Here is a 19,770-nt window from a genome sequence, read left to right as displayed (position 1 = left end):
CTCATGGGTATGAGCTGTGCCTGCAAGCCTTCTCAAGGCTATGGGGCAGTTTATCACACCCGGGCTCAAGGCTGTGAGAACACTGCTTTATCAGACTCCTTCAAGGTTGTGAGAAGCTGCTACCCCTAGTTACCCAAGCATCTGGGTGAGCGAGCCAGATCACCTCCACTTACCTTACAGAGTGCAAGGGAAGCCTTTAATTTTCTTGTGGGATTACACTTTAAGAATCCATATTTCATGAATTGCTTTATATTGATTGAGTTGAATTGTATAATATGACAGGATTGCTTAAATCAAACAGCTAAGCAAAGCTTGGAGTGGAAAATGAGTATGACTTCAGGAGGCCTTGGGATAAACTTTAATGTTCTATCTTGGCTGATGCCAGAAGCTTTTCTGGCTAATATAAATGAGACCATCTCAAAGACCTAAAGAGGTTGACATGGGGACATCACAGGGCAGCAGTAATTATCTGAGAGCGGGCCCATGAAATGTGTGTAGGATTTTCTGATACTGTTCAGGTATCAGAACACTTCTTGACTTGGGGTAGGAGTTCCCTGAATCTTAAACTGAAGCTTGGGACAGGCTTCCTTTACAGGCAGGTCTGGGGCTGCAGCCCTAATCTGGTAATAGGGTGTGGAAAGGTCCCAGGTAGATGGTCTACACATGCACTGATCTCAGGGCTGGAGCAGCTCTCAGGTGCCCTACTTCCTGCTTTTCAGTGATTGGGTATGTCTATCTAACCCCATCATGATGGTGAAATGTGAAACTTAGACCTGGCCATGGGGTCAAGGGCCCCTCCATCAGGTTTCAGCCTAACTCATGTGAGTGCTGAACAGAGGTTGGGGCCAATATGACAGCCAAGGGCTATGTTCTTTATTCATGTGCGTCCATCAGGGTACCTGTAAGTTGGAGCACTCATAGCTGAGAACAGGACTTGAGCCGTTTTGGTCTTTGGAACATATCTTTAAAGTAAATATCAACCATGTACCATTTTGTCCAGCATGTAATAGTCCTTCTAGAAGTCAATTTAGTTATATGTACCATGGATGCTCTCGAGGTTCTGATTTGGTACAGTAATCCCACATCTGATAATGCAACATGAAATCACATCAAACACAACATTCTAGGGACATCTTTGCTTATGAACTTTATTTTGAAGGAAAAAAATCAGAATGCTCAAAATGTCTAACAAAAAGAAAACAGTTAACTAGAAAGGTACTAACTTCTGGGACTAATCATTAAAATTATTATGGGAACTCTGGTTAAAGACAGGAGAATAAAGATTTTCATTCCAATGCTAAAAGTAAATGTAGCCCTCTATAGATCTTATAATAGGAAGAGATTCTCTAAAAGTGGGTGACATTATTTTGAAAACTTAACCAATTTGCTGTTCGGGGAAAGGTGGGATCAGAAGGCATGGGTTAGCTCTAAAAGCAAGGCAAACATTCCTCTCAGACTTGAGTCTGAGAGACAGGCACAGTAAACAGGGCTGAAGATGGTCCTCAATTTCTTAACATGCAGGAGGGGCTGTTAAGTTGATCGGGTAAAAGACAATGGGCAAATCTCATCATATATTTTGGAAACACCTACCTCTCCCTTTGACCATTTCCCAACTGTGTGGTTTAGTAGAGTTGTCCAGCTCAGTGCCTCCCTCATCCCTGGCTGCAGGGACAGAACAAAGTGACATATCCCACGTAGTCTCCTGGCTGGGGCTGGAGGAAAGATGCTACTGGGCCCGGAGCAGTACTGGTAAGGAGAGCCCATCGTCAGAGAGTGACAGTGAGATTCTCAAAGCTGTCCTGGCATAGCCCAGGCCAAGAAAATGGATCACAAGTACTGGCAGGCACATAAGTTCATCAGTGGATCAGAAAAGATAGAGACCCACACCCCAACAGCTATGATAAACCTCACCTCAACCAGAGGTCACCAGGAGCCAGCAAAGAATAAATGTGGAGATAAGCTGTCCCCTACCCTCACTGTGACCTCACTGAGGTCTCTTCTTTTGCCTAGACACCACCCAATGAGAAGATGGAAGGGTCCTTCCATATAAATTTACTTCCTGTTATTCCAAAGTAGCTTGACAGATGGAATATAGGATGCCCAGCTAACTTTAAATTCCAGATAAACAATTCTGTTTTATTGTATGTATTCAAATAATTATGTCTTGTATTTTATTTGCTAAATCTGGTAACCATACCCCACAGAAGCTACTTTAAATTGGATTTACCTGAGGTACCTAGAATGAACATGTTTAAGATTCTTTGGGAAAAATAGGGTTGGAATATTTTGCTTTAGAAGTTTTATATTTTACTAGCACTTTTTGCTGTTGCTTCATTTAGCTTTTCAGTTTACTACTGAATAGAAATGGATGGTCTAGGATAAAGTGAGCTTAGTTATTTAAAATGAGGTTACATTTTCCACATGTTTGAGGAGTACATTTTCCTTACTATGACAAATTGGGAGATGTGCAACAGAATATATGAAGAAATGTAAGGGAAAATATTCACCAGAGAGAGTCTAATATTGTATGAAGATGCTGTATAAATTTAGTGTGTCCAGAAACAGACATCTTAATATATTTAAAATCACAAGGTAATTATAGAACTAAAAACTACTACAAACCTGTAACTCAGGTGCACACAAAACAAAACATACAATTCCTATAGTAAAAGTTACGTTACTTAAGGGTAACCTTTAAAGAATTTAACTTATGTATTTACTTCTGCTGCTTTTAGTAAGAGAACTGCCCAGCTTACCACACTGTGGCCTGTTAAAGAGGTTAAAATGTGATCGATTCCTTCTATTATTTCCCTCCATGTGATTGGTTCTTTCACCCTACTCACTGTTGTGGGAATGAGAAGAAAACTTTATTTTTGGAAGGAAAGAGAGAAATGAACTTTTGAGGTTATAAGGTAAAACATTGCCAGGTCTGAGGTAAAATATAAACATACCATTGTGCTTTGAAGGCTTGAGCCCACAATCATGCTGTATTGTCCAAGGACAGGCCTGAAAGAAATCTATGTTTGGCGCGTTGAAATGGAAAACCTTTTGGTGAGGAAACTAGGCCTAGGAAAGACATCGCTTCAGTGGGACAAATGAGTCAGCCTGAGCAGAGCATCTGAGAGATGATCTCTGTTAAAAGGCTGGGCTGTTTTGGGGGAGCCAATTAAGGACACTCTGGTTAAGCATTACCCAGAGGGAATGGAGCTGCTCACAGAGATGCCCTTTGGAAACACTGTGTGGGCAGGAGCAGGCCCATGAGCTCTCTGAGCAGAGCGGTGGATGAGCATCAGGTTGCAGCTCCAATTATTTTATTTTGGTATACATAGATTACCTGATTTATAATAGCTATATCAATAATTCCCTTAGATGATAAAAATTTATTTTATAATCTATTTAACAAGCCCCCTATTTCATAAACATTTAGATTTTGTCTAGTGTGGCATAATAAATATCTATGTTTCATTATGCACCTATATGCATATATATGAGTAGAATCAATTTCTAAGAGTTGAATTATCAAATTTAAAACTATGGGTACTTTTGAAAGATATTGTCTATTTGCCCTGTAAATATAGTTAGACTTAATACTCCAACAAGCAACGTATGATAATCCTTTTTCCCAGCTCCTGTGTATTATCTAACATTTTTGATCTTGAAAGATTATCTGATATAGCTGATAGGTGAAAAATGGTGTTCATGATTTCAACTTATATTTCTTTCATTTCCAATGAATTCATCATCCTTTCATGTGATGAAACTACTGGATTTCTTTTTCTTCTTTTATGTTGGAAGGAATATTTAATCATATGAAAAGATATTCATATGCTTATTTATTTTTTCTGTGTCTATGAGGTTTTTTTTTTTGCTTAACCCCTTCACTTTTTCCACCCTGCTCTGCAAGCCCCTCCCCTCTGACAGCTGTCAGCCTGTATTCTATCTATGAGTCTGTTTCTATTTTGTTTCTTTATTTTATTCATTAGATGCCACATATAAGTGAGATCATATGGTACTTGTCTTTCTCTGAATGGCTTATTTCACTTCACATAATGCTCTCCATGTCCATACATGCTTTTGCAAAGGGTAAAAATTTCCTTCTTTTTTTACAGCCAAGTAGTATTCCATTGCATACACGTACTACAACATTTTTATCCACTCATTTACTGATGGACACGGGATGCTTCCAAATATTGGCCATTGTAAATAACACTGAAATGAACATACAGGTGCATATATTCTTTTGAATTAGTGTTTTCGGTTTTTTCAGATATGTCCCCAGAAATGGGGTCACTGAGACATAAGGCAGCTCCATTTTTAATACTTCGAGATAACTCCATACTACTCTCCACAGTGGCTTGCACCAATCTGCATTCTCACCAACAGTGCCTGAGGGTTCCCTTTTCTCCACATCCTCACCAGCACTTGTTGTCCGTGAATTTATTGATGATAGCCATTCTGACAGGTGTGAGATGATATCTCATTGTAGTTTAATTTGCATTTCTCTGATGATTAGTAACATTGAGCATCTTTTCACATGTCTATTGGCCATCTTATGTCCTCTTTGGAGAAGTACCTATTCAGCAGATTTCTTTAAAAAAAAATTATGTATTCATGTTCTCTATACATTTTCTTTTTATTTTAATTTATAAAAAAGATTTTATTATTTATTTGTTTTTAGAGAGAGGGAGAGGGAAGGAGAAAGAGAGGGAGAGAGACATCAATTTGTGGTTGCCTCTCATGCATCTCATACTGGGGATGTGGCCCAGAACTGAGGCATGTGCCCTCACTGGGAATCGAACTGGCAGCCCTTTGGTTTGCAGGCCGACACCCAATCCATTGAGTCACACGAGCCAGGGCACATTTTCTAAGATTTTTTTTTCTTATTGGTCAGCTAATGATTTTCCCTTGAACAATTAGATATTTGTTATATGCATTGCAAGTGTTTCTTTCCTCAGTTTGTGGTTTCTAACTTTCTTTTCTACATTTTATACTCTGTAGAATTTTTAATGTAATCACATGTATTAATGTCTTCTTTTTTTATTTATAGTTGTTCATAGTAATTTCTTACAATCCTTTGTATTTCTGTGGTATCAGTTGTTATTTCTCCTCTTTCATTTCTGATATTATTAATTTGAGTCCTCTCCCTTTTTTTCTTGATGAGTCTGCTTAAAGGCTTGTCGATTTTGTTTATCTTTTCAAAGAATCAGCTCCTAGATTTGTTGATCCTTTGAATTGTTCTTTTAGTCTCTATGTCATTCAACTCTGCTCTGATCTGGATTATTTCCTTTCTTCTACTTGCTCTGGGCTTTGTTTGTTGTTGTTTCTCCAGTTCTTGAAGCTGTAGGGTTAGGTCGTTTATTTGAAAATTTCTATCTTTTGTAGGTAGGCCTGTATTATTATGAACTTCCCTCTCAGGACTGCCTTCACTATTTCCCATAGGTTTTAGACTGTTTTGTGTTTATTTTCATTTGTTTCCAGAAACTTTTTGAATTATTCTTTTATCTCATTATTGACCCATTCATTGTTTAATAGCGTGTATTCAGTCTCCATGAGTTTGAATGTTTTTGAGTTTTTTCCTTGAGGTTGGTTTCTAATTTCAAGACCTTGTGGTCTGAGACAATGTTTTTTATGATTTCATTTTTCTGGAATTTGTTGAGGCTTGTTTTGTGTCCTACATGTGGGGTCTACCTGATAAGTGAATTTGGCAAAACAGCAGGATACAAATCAATATTTAGAAATCAAAGGCATTTTAGTACCCCAACAAAGAAATATCAGAATCAGAAATCAGGGGAAAATGCCATTTGCTAAAACAATAAGAAGAATAAAGTACCTAGGAATAAATTTAACCAAGGAGGGAAAAGACCTGTACGCAGAAAACTATACAACACTGAAGAAAGAAATTAAGGAAGACATAAATAAATGGAAGCATATACCATGTTCATAGAATGGAAGAATTAACATCATTAAAATGTCCATACTACCCAAAACAATTTATAGATTCAATGCAATCCCTATTAAAATACCAATAACATATTTCACAGACATAGAACAAACATTTCAAAAATTCATATGGAACCATAAATGACCCTGAATAGCCACAGCAATTTTGAGAAAGAAGAACAAAGTAGGAGGGATAACAATACATGATTTCAAACTATATTACAAGGCCATAGTAATCAAAACAGTCTGGTCCTGGCATAAGAACAGACACATAGGTCGATGGAACCAAATAGACCAGAAATAAACCCATGTCTATATGGTCAAAAAAATGAAACTCGACCACCAACTGACACCATACACAAAAATAAACTCAAGATGGATAAAAGACTTAAATATAAGTCTTGAAACCAAAAAGTTCTAGAAGAGAACATAGGCAGGAAACTCTCAGATATTCCATGCAGCAATATTTTCACTGATATGTGCCCTAGAGCAAGGGACATACAGGGAAGAATAAGCAAATGGGACTTCATCAAAATAAGAAGCTCCTGCATGACTAAAGAAAACATCAGCAAAATGAAAAGGGAACCAACCATATGGGGAAATATATTTGCCAACGATACCTTGGACAAGTGTTTGATTTCCAAAATATATAAAGAACTTACATAACTCCACTCCAGGAAGACAAACAATCCAATTAGAAATGGTCATCATTTTATTCCTCTTTCTGGGAGCTTTATTCTACCTTGTCCTCCAGCTCGCTGATTCAGTCCTCAGCTTCATCTAGCCTGCTTTTGATTCCTTCTACTATGTTCTGCAATTCAGAAATTGTATTCTTCATTTCCTCTTACCTCTTGTTGATAGTTTCTATGTCCTTTTTCATGCTGATATAGTTTACAGTAAGTTCCTCATAGTTTCCCTGTAGTTTTTGATAATTCTCTCTGAGCTCACTGAGCTCATTGAGTTTCTTTAGAGCCGTTGTTTGGAACTCAATATCTGATAGTTTACTTGCCTCTATTTCATTTAGTTCTCTTTGTGGGGATTCCTCCTTTCCCTTCGACTGGGGTGTATTTCTTTGTCTTTCCATTATTTGTGAGACTCTTCTCTTTTACTTCTGATTCTTAAATTGATCTGTCTTGATTTCCTGACTTCGTGGTGTGAACTTCTATGGTAGGAGATTGCTGTTTTTACTTTCTGGATCTACCTCTGATGATATCAGATGTTGTCCCTGCCTGACCTTAGGCAGTCTGTTCAAGACAACCAGGAATCTACTGTCTGTGTCTGTCTCCTTCAGTTGTTAATCTAGTCACTCTACACTCAGCAGGCCGCCTTAGACAGCTCAGGGCAGGGCAGAGTCCCTCCTGGGGATGGGGTTATTGAGTCCTCTCACGCTACTGCCATATGCGGGATGAGTCCGCACTGGGGTCCTGCCAGCTACTCTCTCCTTTCTCTCCCCAAAGCCTCCATCCCCAGTCTCTCCTCAAGTGTCTCCAGACCTCTCTTCTTCCCCTGTAGCCAGGGATCTACTGTCTGCGGCTGCCACTCTGCACTCAGCAGGCAGCTTAGGCAGCACAGGGCAGGGTGGAATCCCATCTGGGGGCGGGGCTATTGGGTCCTTTGACCTTGGTGCCATTCGGGGGAGTGGTCTTTGCTTGACCAAGATGGGTGCTGCCTCATGTGGTATGAGTCAGCACCAAGATCCCACCAGCAACTCTCTCAGTTCTTTCCCCAAAGCCTCCTTCCCCAGTCTCTCCTCAGGGTCTCTAGCCCACTCTGCCCCTGCCTTTGCCAGAGACCACAGTTAGTGCCTGCAAATAAAAATTTATGCATTGGTTCTTTAAACAGTGTTTTGGGTCTCCAGCCACCCGTTTCTGGCAGAAAGAAACCCTGCCGCTTTTCACAGCTGGCTGTTTTCTGTGTACTTTTTGGGGCTCTGGTGTTGTGGGCTGGAGATTCCTGCTTTTGGTTTAGACCCCACTCTTCCCAGGTGTATCCAACTGGCCACTTCAATATCCTTCTGGTGCTGCCGCCCGTGGGTGCCCCGCCCACCTTCTCCAGTCTCTATCGAACTCCTTACCAGTCCGGTTGTGCTAAAGCTGATTCTTCTGACTCCGAGGTTACAAGGCTCCTCTCTCGCTCTTGTTCAGTTGTTTGTTCCAGGTGCTGTCTCCACAATTTAGTTGTAATTCCAGGTTGGTCCTGGGAGGAGGTTAGTATGACTTCCACTTACTCCTCCCCCATCTTGAAATCTCCCAAATCATATACTTTATAATTCTTCTGCAACTTCCTTTTATTAGTTTAACATATCATTGAAATTTACATTTTTTTCTGTGTAGCTCTGGCTTATTTTTTTTTCTGACTTATAGTATTACATTAATGAATGAACCACAATTATTTATCCATTAACCTACTGATAGACATTTAGTTTGTTTCCATAGTTAAAGCTCTTATAAAGAATGCTGAAATAATAAATCATACATACTTTTAGCATATGTGTGAACATTTTTCTAGGGTACAAAAGTAGGATTGGCATTTCATGGTCAAATAACTAGATAATTTTTAAATCCTCTCCCTATGTCAACCAAAAAGATAATTGAAATGGAACAGAGATAAAAATATTTAATTCAACAGTTTGTTTAATTTATCATAGGGACTGCCCATACTTTTTTCTATGTGAAGAACTGTGAAATTAGAAATACTTTGAATTGTAAAGCATACTAGAAATTAATTGACATACAAACTTTTTGATAGAAAGCAAAATATGAAATTGTATTCTTTCCAATTGTCTGACACATGTAACCTATTAATTTTTCTTGGTCAAGCTGTCATTCAAGTATAAAGTTGGCATTCAGGCATTTTCAAATGCATCATGGACCATAGCATCCATGAGCCATCCCTGAGGAACCATCTCAGGGACTAAAACCAGCAAAAAAAGAGAGAAAACAAGAAAGGATGTAAGGACAGGTAGTGAGCACTGAATCTACTTAGAAACATCCAAAATTACAAAATGGCAGTAGTTATGGTTCAAAACATAAACATTATGCAACAACATGTACAAGAAATATAAATGCAAAATCTAAATTTAGAGGAAGTCACAGAGGTTGGAGGAGAATGAAAAATTGCTCAGTTCTTTGCCTTATATTTACTGGATTGTATGGCTACTTCTTAAAGTCCATAAACAGTTTATTTCTTAATTTTACAAATATTCCTTGAGTCTCATGGACAAAACCAAAGGGGAAGGATTGAGGGAGGGAGGGGGGAGGGGGGAGGGGAAGATGGTGGAGGGAAGGCAGAGACAAATGTATTTGAAAAAATAAAGAAAATAAATTAAACATAAAAAAAATATTCCTTGAGTATTTACCAAGGATGACATGAGTGAAGCCATATTAAAATATAGCCAGAGTAGCCATTTCAGAGAACTGCCCTGCACGTCTTGTTTTCTTCGTATTTCAGACTGGATCAAACTGCCAACATTCCAAAAAGTCAGTAAGAATGAGAATATCCTATTTGTGAGAACTGATGAAATTGGACTTTGCCAGTGACCATATCGCTAACCAACCAGTAAAGTATAAATCTAGCTTTTTGTCTGATGCCCAAATATGAAGCCAATCTATGGAGTACAAATTTAGCCTTATTTCACTTAGCACCAATGAACTCTTTTTTAATACAACTTACCTCATCTTCTTCCCCTTTCCCCCCACAAAAGCCATGTGCCTCTCTCCTGCAGGGTGGGGAGACACTATTTGGGTTTCTGCTTGAATCTGTATTCCCAGAATTGCAGTCCCTTTGATTCCAAATAAACACTTTTGTTGAGTTATTGGCTTCTAGATTTTTAGATTGTCAGTGCTAAGTACTGGGAATACAGTGACAGACAGAATACACTGTCTCACAGGGCTTGAATATAGTAGTAGAAGAAAGAGGCATTAAATAACACACAAAATAAGTAAAAGTAAAATGCTAAGTCTGATAAACAACATAAAGCAAAGGTAGGTGGTGCTCTGAAAATAGACATAAAGGGAATGTGTGTCTTCTCAGGGGAGCAGGAGAAGGCCTCTCAGTGGATGCTCTCTTTGAGTTGACATCTATGGGATGAGGTCACTGGTGCTAAGAGGGAACAGCAGAAGCAGCAGGAATAGCAGGGTGCCACATGGTTGGAGGGCAGAGCCAAACAAAGGGAAGAATCAGGGGTTGAGTGACTTCACAGTAAATAAGACAAAAAGTCATTTTATTCCTAGAGTTCAGAAAATTAGTCATAAAAGTATCCACTTTATATGTTATTGTCCAATTATATCTATTAAAAAAATGAAATGATTAACCCAATTTCTTCAACAAATTAATGACAAACAAAAGAAAGGATATATCAACCAAATGTGAAATGTGACATTTCTTAGGGTCTTGATTTTTTAAATTTAGTGGGAAGTGACACTTACAAGGCAATTGGGGGAATTTGGAGTCTGACCATTACATGAGAGTGAGGAATTAATTGTTTTTAGGCGTGATAATGGCACTGGGTCACATTTAAAAAATGAGTCCTCATCTGCTAGGGAGACATTCTGAAGTATTTGCAAATGGAATGGTAAGATAGCCAGAATTTGCATTAAAAAAAAATTCAGCATGAGGGAGGGGAGATAGAGAAAAATAGAGGAAAGGTTGGCATATATTGAGAATTTGTGAAGCATGGTGGTGGGTACAGGAGATTTTTTTTGTTGTTTAAAGAAATGGATATTTATTGATATATAATTAATATACCATACAATTCATCAATTTAAAGTGTACAATTCAATGTGTTTTTAAATATTCACAAGGTTGTGCAATCATATCACAATCTAATTTTAGACCCCTTCCGTTCCCTTCCCACAAAACCCTTTGTTCATCCACGGTATCATTCCCTACTTTTTCCCTCTGCCAAGTAATCCTTAACCCTTGGCAAACAGTAATCTACTTTCAGTTTCTGAAAATTGGTGTGTTTTATACATGGCATATGAATGGAGTCATACAATATATGGCCTTTTGTGTCTGGCTTCTCACTTAGCATAATATTTTCAAGGTTCATACATGTGGAGGTATGTATTAGCAGTCCATTCTGTTTTAAGCCTGAATACATTTTTTATACTTTTCTCTACATTGTATATATTTGGCAATAAGGTGGACAATGTACATAAGTTTCTACTCTCATAAGAGGAATTTTGGACCCTAGGAGAGGTGTAATGCTGTATCTCTGTTTCCTCCTCCTGAAAATGGCATTACCGTCACTTGTTCTGTGGTACAGTAAGAGAATATCTTTGTTATTTAGAAACACACACACAGATGCAAAAAGATCACAGGGGCATTCTGTGTGCAAGCTACTTGCAGGTGGCACAAAAAAATTAATTTTATATATCTATTCTTGGAGAAAGAGAATGATAAAGTAAATGTGACAAAATGTTAACATTCTTAGTAATATCCAGGTTACTCTTGCAGCTTTTCTACAAAGTTGAAATTATTTTAAAGTAAAAAAGTAAAAAGATTAAAAAGATGCTCATCAAAACAGAAAAATAAAGTTTTTGGCTTACGTGAGTGATGGGAGCTGTAAAAAGTTCTCTTTTGAACTGTGAGGATACAGGTGCAGGAAAAACGGAGAGAGGTTTTGAGTTTAAGTACTGTCCTTACTAAACTTCAGTTTGCTCTTTCAGCTAGAAGCCCACCGATCACTATTCTGCATCAGATATTATGCACCCACAGGTGGGGCTCCTCCTTCCTCAGCACAGTGCTCTGGAAAACAACACATCCCATTGGCTCTCTCTGTGTCAGTCACAGCCCACATGGCATGAGGAATTTCTGGTCTGGGGTAGCCGTCTTCTTCCCAGGGCTTCTCACTTGCCACCTCAGTTGCTTCCTTCCAACTGGAGAATATGCATGACACTCATCAAAATGCAGTGTGTTAGGAATATACTCTGCTTCTTACACCAGATTATTTACTCTTTCCTTGGCTCTTATGATATTAGGGTTTGTTTTATTTTGTTTTTTTTCTCTTTCTTTGTTTGATTGCAGATAGTTATTTTTGGTTGACATGTCCACTTTTTAAAAATTCCATCAGGTATCAAAGGAGGAAGAGCCTATGATTGCACTTTCTTCTGCTACCGCCTTAGCTTGGAAGTCCTCAGTGTGAAGTCTTATAGAACACTCTTGAAAGTGGAAACTAAGTGGGCTACAGGTTATATAAATAATCAGCCTGGGGTTCGGGTTCTCCACTTTGCAGACTGGTGCGTACTTACTTCTCTCTACCGGATGAAAGTGGAAAGAGACCTATGGGTTTGACCACATGGAAGTAGTGACACCTGTTCTAAATCTAAGCAAAGGAACAATCTTGATTGAGATAACTCAATATCAATTCTCCTTGGTGGAAAAACCAGTCAGATAATCTGAGACACTTCCTGCTACTAGCAAAGCTCTTTATATGCTTAAATTAAAAATGACCTACAGACTGCTTACAAGTAGAGGCCAGTTTGGACACTGCTCTATATCCTAAAGGGTGTGCCTTAATTTTCCTTTCACAGTTCCCACCTCTATGAAGTATGATGGAGATGTCTGATTCAACTAAGTGTCATGAGAAGAAATGAGATAATAGATACGAAGTGTTTTGGAGAAAATTAGACCTCTACTCTTCAAGCTTCTTTTGAACATAAAATGAATTTGAGGATATGATTTTTGTGATCTGCAAAATTAATGGTGTTTATAATGCTACCTCCCATAAATAAGCTTGATGGTAAAGTTCTTCAAAAAACTTTCTGTGGTGCACACTCTTAAGTTTCTTCCCTGGCCCTAAGTCATTCTTCGAGTCCTTAGGCATTTTAAAAGGCATTTAATTATTTCAAGCCAATAGGTGGCCAATGTGTTCCACATTAACCTTTTAAGTTCTTACTGTATTTCAGGCACTCTGTTAGTTATGTTCAAATCACATCCTCCAGTCCTAGCAACAATATTGTAAGAAAGATAGGGAAGCCTAATAAAGATTTTCCCGGGGGCACACAGCTATTGAGTGTCAAATTCAGAATTCAGATTCCAGTCGTCCTGCACTGGGAGCCTGAGCTTGAACCCTGCAGCTCACCCTTGATGACTGAGGAGTTCGACTGACATTAACTTTCAAGTCACTGTGTATGTCAAAGTAAGAAATCCTTAATTCAGTGCAGATAATCAGAGACCTTATATCTAATGTCAAAATCCATTGTAAAATATTAAAAAATTCAAATCCATTATAAAACCTCAGCAATTAAAACAACATGACACCAGCACAGAAATAATCAAGTAGATCAATGAAATAAAATGAGCATTCTAGAAACAAATGTATATATCTAACAATGGAATATATGATTAAATTGATACTTCAAATGAATAGGGAAAATAAGGCTTATTCAACAAATAAGGTACATACACCACAATTACTTGAAATACAATAAATATAGAGCTCTATTGCACATTATACAAAAAATATTTGGATGAGTTAAAAATCAATATGTAAAATCTAAAGAGTTTTAGGAGAAAAAACAAAATAATATTTTTCTTATCCTGAAGTAAAATATTCAAACCCAAAAGATATAAAGTAAAATATTGACAATATGATTATATTAATATTTAAGACTATACAATAATATACATATAAAAAAGTTAAAGGACAAATAATAGAATAGGAAAGTATTTGCAACACATCTTAAAAAGGGTTAATTGTTTTGGGTTTTTTTTTAGGGGAAAAATTCTACAAACATTTAATTAAAAAATGGATAAAGAATACCAAAGTCATTTAAAGCTTTTTAGAAATAATAGAAATAGGCAAGAAATATACAAAACCAAGTTTAGTTCCAACAAATAATAAAGTGACAAGTAAAATTACACATCATTGTCACAAGTAGATTAATAAGTATTAAAACTATTGGTAATATCAAGTATTGGTGACTGTGAAAGGAAGTGGGTATTCATAAACTTTTTTCATATCTTCTTAAAGCAATCTCTTTAGCATATTTTGCAGTGCTGGTTTGGTGGAGTGTATTCTTTTAGCCTTCTTTTGCCTGGGAAACTCTTTATTTCACCTTCCATTTTAATTGAGAGCCTTGCTGGATAGTTTTGGTTGCAGGCCTTTGCTTTTCATGCCTTGGCGTATTTCTTGCCTTTCCCTTCTGGCTTGTAGTGTTTCTGTTGAGCAGTCACCTGCTAGGCGTTTGGTGCTCCCTTGTATGTTACTACCTGTTTCTCCGTTGCTGCCTTTTGTCTTTGATATTTGCCATTTTAATTATGATGTGTCTTGGAGTGGGCCTCATTGGGTTCCTCTTGAATAGGACCTTCTGTGCTTCCTTGACTTGTGTGACTTTTTCTCTCCTCCAGTTAGGGACGTTTTCCATCATGACTTTTTCAAACAGGTTCTCTATCCCTTGCTCCTTTTCTTCTCCCTCTGGAATCCCTACTATACAGATATTATTACATTTCAGGTTGTCCTGCATTTTCCTAAAAGCCTCTTCATTCTTTTTCAGTCTTTTTTCATTTTCTTGCTCTTTCTGGGAGCTTCTTTCCTACCTCATCATCCAGCTTGCCGTATCAATCCTCTGCTTCATCTAGCCTGCTTTTAATTCCTTCTACTGTGCTCTTCAATTCAGAAATTGTATTCTTCATTTCCTCTTGTCTCTTACTGGTAGTGTTTATGTCCTCTTTCATGCTGATATAGTTTACAGTAAGTTCCTTGTAGTTTCCCCATAGTTTTTTGGTAATTCTCTCTGAGCTAACTAGGCTCATTGAGCTTCCTCAGTACTGTTGTTTTGAACTCAATATCTGATAGTTTACTTGCCTCTATTTCATTTAGTTCTCTTTGTGGGGATTCCTCCTTTCCCTTCAATTGGGGGTGTTTCTTTGTCTTCCCAGTATTTGTGAGGCTCTTCTTTTTTGCTCCTCCTTCTTAAATTTATCTGTCTTGATTTCCTGACTTTGTGGCGTGAACTTCTATGGTAGGAGACCTCTATTTTTTTTTCTTTCTGGATCTGCCTTTTATGATGTCCGATGTCAACCCTGTCTGACCTTAGGCAGTCTGTTTGAGACTTCCAGGAATATAGTGTCTGTGGCTGTCTCCTTCAGCTGTTAATTTTGTCACTCTGCACTCAGCGGACTAGCTTAGACAGCTCAGGGAGGGGGCAGAGTCCCTCCTGGGGGTGGCGTTACTGGGTCCTCTCATGCTGCTGCTTTTCAGGGTAGTTGTCTGCCTGAGCCAGATGGCTGCTGCCATATGGGGGAGAAGTCAGCACTGAGGTCCCGCCAGCTCCTCTCTAAGTTCTCTCCCCAAAGCCTCCTTCCCCAGCCTCTCTTCTGGTGTCTCTAGCCCACTCTGCCCCCGCCTTTGCTGGAGACCAGGATAAGTGGCTGCAAATAAAAATTTATGTTTCGTCTCCTTCAAACAGCCCTTTGAGTCTCCATCTGCTCATTTCTGGCAGAGAGCAACCCAGCCGCTTTTTGCAGCTGGCTGTTATCTCTACTTTTTGGGCTCTTGTGCTGTAGGCTGGAGATCCCCGCTTATGGTTTAAACCCTGCTCTTTTCAGGGAGATCCTACTGGCCATTTCAATATCCTTCTGATGCTGCCACCTGTGGGCACCCCACCTGCTTTCTCAAGCCTCTACTGCACTCCTTACCCATTAGGTTGCGCTAAATCTGATTCTTCTATCTGTCTGAGGTTATGAGGCTCCTCTCTCGTTATTGTTCACTTGTTTGTTCCAAGTGATTTCTCCACAATTTAGTTGTAATTCCAGATTGATCCTGAGAGGAGGTCAGTGTGATTTCCATTCACTCCTCTGCCATCTTGATTCTCCTAAATTTTTAATAACTAATATGTGAAGGACCAAATAAGATGAGATCTTAAAAGATTTCTGTAAGCAAATTCTACTATTCTGAGTTTATATCTATGTATTCATATTCTTACACATCAGAGACATCTGTAAAGATATTGTCAATGAAATGATTCCTGAAAATTGAATGAAGTGTATCAAATTGAAAATGCACTAGTCCTTTATTGAGGGTTCATACCCTGCCTTCTCAAAATCAGTTTGCTGTCTTCAAAAAGAGGGACCCAGACAAAACTCTCAAACTGGTAATATGTCCTATGTGACAAGCTCTCCAGTGAAACTATATTAGCTACTAATGATGATTAGCTCTGAAAAAGATGAAGTCATCACAAAACACTCTGCTCAGCATGTTTCTTTCTGTTTTATGACAGCAGAATCTAATGTGAACAATGATACAGCTTTCATCTCCTCCAAGACTCTTCCTCCAAGAAGCCCAAAGTGCTTTGCAAATGTTTTCTTTTTAATCAATTTTCATTGCTCTGATGTGGTGTTTTGAAGTCACCAGAGAGAACTTTTGCAGCCAAGGCTATGCAAAGTCAACAGAGGGACCCACTGCTTAAGTCAAGGCTGGCTCCTTCCTGGGCATGACCCTGTTCTTTGTCATTTCTTCCTAAACAAGATGAGGCTTTGCAAATGAGAACCTCAAATTCATCAGACAGGCCAGGGTTTTTGTATGCCTTCAATTTTTTCAGTTTTCAAAAACATTTTTAAATGGTTCTTGCTTCCTTTGGAGGTTTATCATGGTTAAGGATTTCTCTGTTGGGAATATAATTTCCTACCAATCAGCCTGCTTTCTTTGTGTCTGTAACATAATGGACAATGGCAGATACTGAAGCTCAATGGGCAAGTTTTTTAAAAAAGAGTTCCTTTTTCCAAGGAAGAAAGAAAAATTTTTAGAAGCCTGAAAGGAAATACTTCTTTGATTTTAGGTAGCTGAAAATATGCATGTTTTGACCTTACAGGACAAGTTTAAAGGAAAAAAGCCTAAAGCATTTAGCTTCCTGATGTGATGAGCCTATCAATGTCCTGGAGATTGGAATATATAGATCAGGAAGGATCTCCAGGTTTGGCCTGCTTGGAGGAGAGAAGTGAGAGGCTGGTAAGAACGGATGTTGCCATATACCAGTTGTTGTGTAGTTATAATCTGGTTTCTGACATTTCCTCAGGAGGCTGGATCACAGTTGATATTCAAGGAAAGCACAGAGTCCTCTGTCATGGTCAGGTCCCTATATCAGGACCAGGTCATTTGTTGTGATGGGCTATTCTGGGCACTGCAGAATATTTAGCAGCATCTCTGGTGTCTATTCACAGATGCCAATATCATTCCTCCTGAACCATGCCTATCAAAAATGTCTCTAGACATTGCCAAATGTTCCCTGACAGGCAAAATCATCCCTGATTGAGAACCACTGTCCTTTATCAGTCACTCTGAAGGGTTTTAAAAACTAAACCTTTCCCAAGAGTTGGCTCTCGCAAATGTTACCAAGAACGCCATTGTTCCATGTGGAATGAACCAGAATATCAGAAGAAACTCAAGATGCCACTATATCCCTTAGCAGAATGCTGTGCATGCATTCAAAAGGACAGCTTCTTTGACTGCCTTTTCTAGAAAAAACTGAAGAAGGCTTTTCGAAAGAAAATGCTCACTTCAGTATCCAAGCCTTTATAGTGCAGGAATATTTTCTTCACGCTTTAATTACAGGTGTCATTAAGAATTTGTTGAAACATTACACTAGCAATCTATTTTAAGGTGAATTGCTTAGCCCTTAAAAATGCATTAGAATTATAGGATGGCTTAGTGATTAACCAAGCAAATTGACACACATTATAATCATGTTAACACTACTAACAATTACCTGCTGATGACTAAATTATAGATTTCTAGTTAAAGAACAAACTTAAATTTCTTGCATTTTAATGTTTTTGATTGTAGGGAGTTATAAAACATAAGTAATCAATCATTAAGAGCTATTTTAAAGTAACTTGAGTTATTTGGTTCATAAGCAGTGCAGGTATCATTAATTTGACTGTTACAGGTATTAATTAATTAATTTACTATTTCTGTTTTCTTTGAAATGTTTAGCTGCTGAAAAGTGCAGTCCAACTGAATAAAGTGGGGTAGCTGCAGACAAATTTCTCTTTTATAGTAAAAACAACAAGGGCAGTATTTTCTAAAAAATGTCACCTGGCAGGACCCTGCTGGTACAGATATTTTGATGCTGCATTAGTAAGGATAAATAACTATGCACAGTAGATCAAGCAAGAAATAGTGGACTGCAGGGAATACTTTTTAAACTGGATAAAAGAAAAACCTCAGGAAGCCAGAAGTTGAAGCCAAAAGCTTTCGAAGGAAGTAAGTGAAATATTAGTTCTATGGCAGAGAGAAATTGGGAATTCAATCCTTTCTTTCTAGTCACAGACCTTTTAGTTGAGATATTAGTCTGATTCTATGCTCTCTAAAGTGGTACCATGTGATGAAAATAGCACTGGATTTGAAGTAAAAACCAGGCTCTTTAATGCCCTCTATCTTTGTGACCTAGGGAAGGATCCTGTCAGAGCTTTAGGGTGTTTATGAATTACCTGAGCCACCTTACAGATTGTATATGAAACGGTCTGTGAAATATGGTTCAGCAAACACATAATAAAGCAATCCCCTACTCAGGCAGTGTTCCTGCCCATGTTATTTTACAATTCCTATCCTATTCAACTTTATCTTTTTTAAAATTTTTAATTAAATTAAATTTATTGGGGGTGATATTGGTTAATAACATTATATGTTTCAAATGTACAATGTTATAATACATCATCTGTATTTTGCATTGTGTGCTCACCACCCAAAATCTAATCTGCTTCCATCACCATATATTTTACCCTCTTTACCTAACTCTTCATCCCCTCTGGTAACCACCATCCTATTGTCTGTATCTATGAGTTTTTGTTTGTTTGTTGCTTCCTGTTTTATATCCTCCATATGAGTGAAATCATATGGTTCGTGTCTTTTTCCATTTTACTTATTTCACTTAGCATGATACTGTCAAGATCCATCCGTGTTGTCACATCCATCCGTATTTCATCATTTCTTATGCCTGAGAGGAGAGAGAACTGAGAGTTTAAAACAAATTAAAGAACTGTCTGACTCCAGCAGAACAATATAAGAATAATGGGTATATCAGAAGAAGAGAGGGAGAAGGGAACAGACACCTATTCAAACAAATAATGGACAAGAACTTCCTAAACTCATTCCAGCTTATTAACAACTGTATTGGTTCTGGCCCATCAGGAAACAGTTGGTACATTCATGGTGTTTAACTGAAGGGAGTTTTGAAGGGGCTATTTGCAGAGGTGGGAGCTGGGTGACAGGAGCTCAGTAGAGCACCCAGGAGAAGGAATAGTAGGAAGCTACCACTTCTCCTAGGTGTGAAAGGGGCAAGGAAGAAGCAGTTACAGCAAGCTGGAGAGAGCTGATCTGCAGGAAAGGTCACCTGCCGTGAACTAGGAAAAGGAACAGAGCCATGGTGAGGCAAGTGGAGAGCAAGGGGAATAAATACCCCTTGATCCTGTGCACCCAACTGGAGGTTAAAAGGTGAGGGAGCCCAGGGGATGCAGCATGTAGAGGTACCATCTTTGGGCAGAGAATGGATGTGTGCAAAGCAGCACACAGTGACCAGCACAACCATGTCACAGTGGACAGAGGTTCTCAAAACTACCACTGCCATCCAGAAAAGGTTTTCAAACTCTTCTTCTGCCTTCCCAAATTAATTCACTACTCACCCCACTTCAAGTGCCATTAATCAGCCTTAAAACACCCCCAGTTCCCAGGGCTGACTGTGGAGGCACTGCCTGAACTTGGCACACAGGGCAAGGAAGACCTCATGACCTCATGTTTGACTTACATGGAGAACCTCCATTCACAACTCTGTCACTGTATGACCACTTTACTGTGAATTCTTACCAAATTGATGTAGAGATTTAACGTAA

This window comes from Pteronotus mesoamericanus, unplaced genomic scaffold, assembly GCF_021234165.1.
Source record: "Pteronotus mesoamericanus isolate MK-2021 breed Mesoamerican mustached bat unplaced genomic scaffold, CSHL_Meso_final contig_121, whole genome shotgun sequence".
In the NCBI taxonomy this organism is placed as follows: domain Eukaryota; kingdom Metazoa; phylum Chordata; class Mammalia; order Chiroptera; family Mormoopidae; genus Pteronotus; species Pteronotus mesoamericanus.
This window is presented reverse-complemented; position numbering follows the sequence as displayed.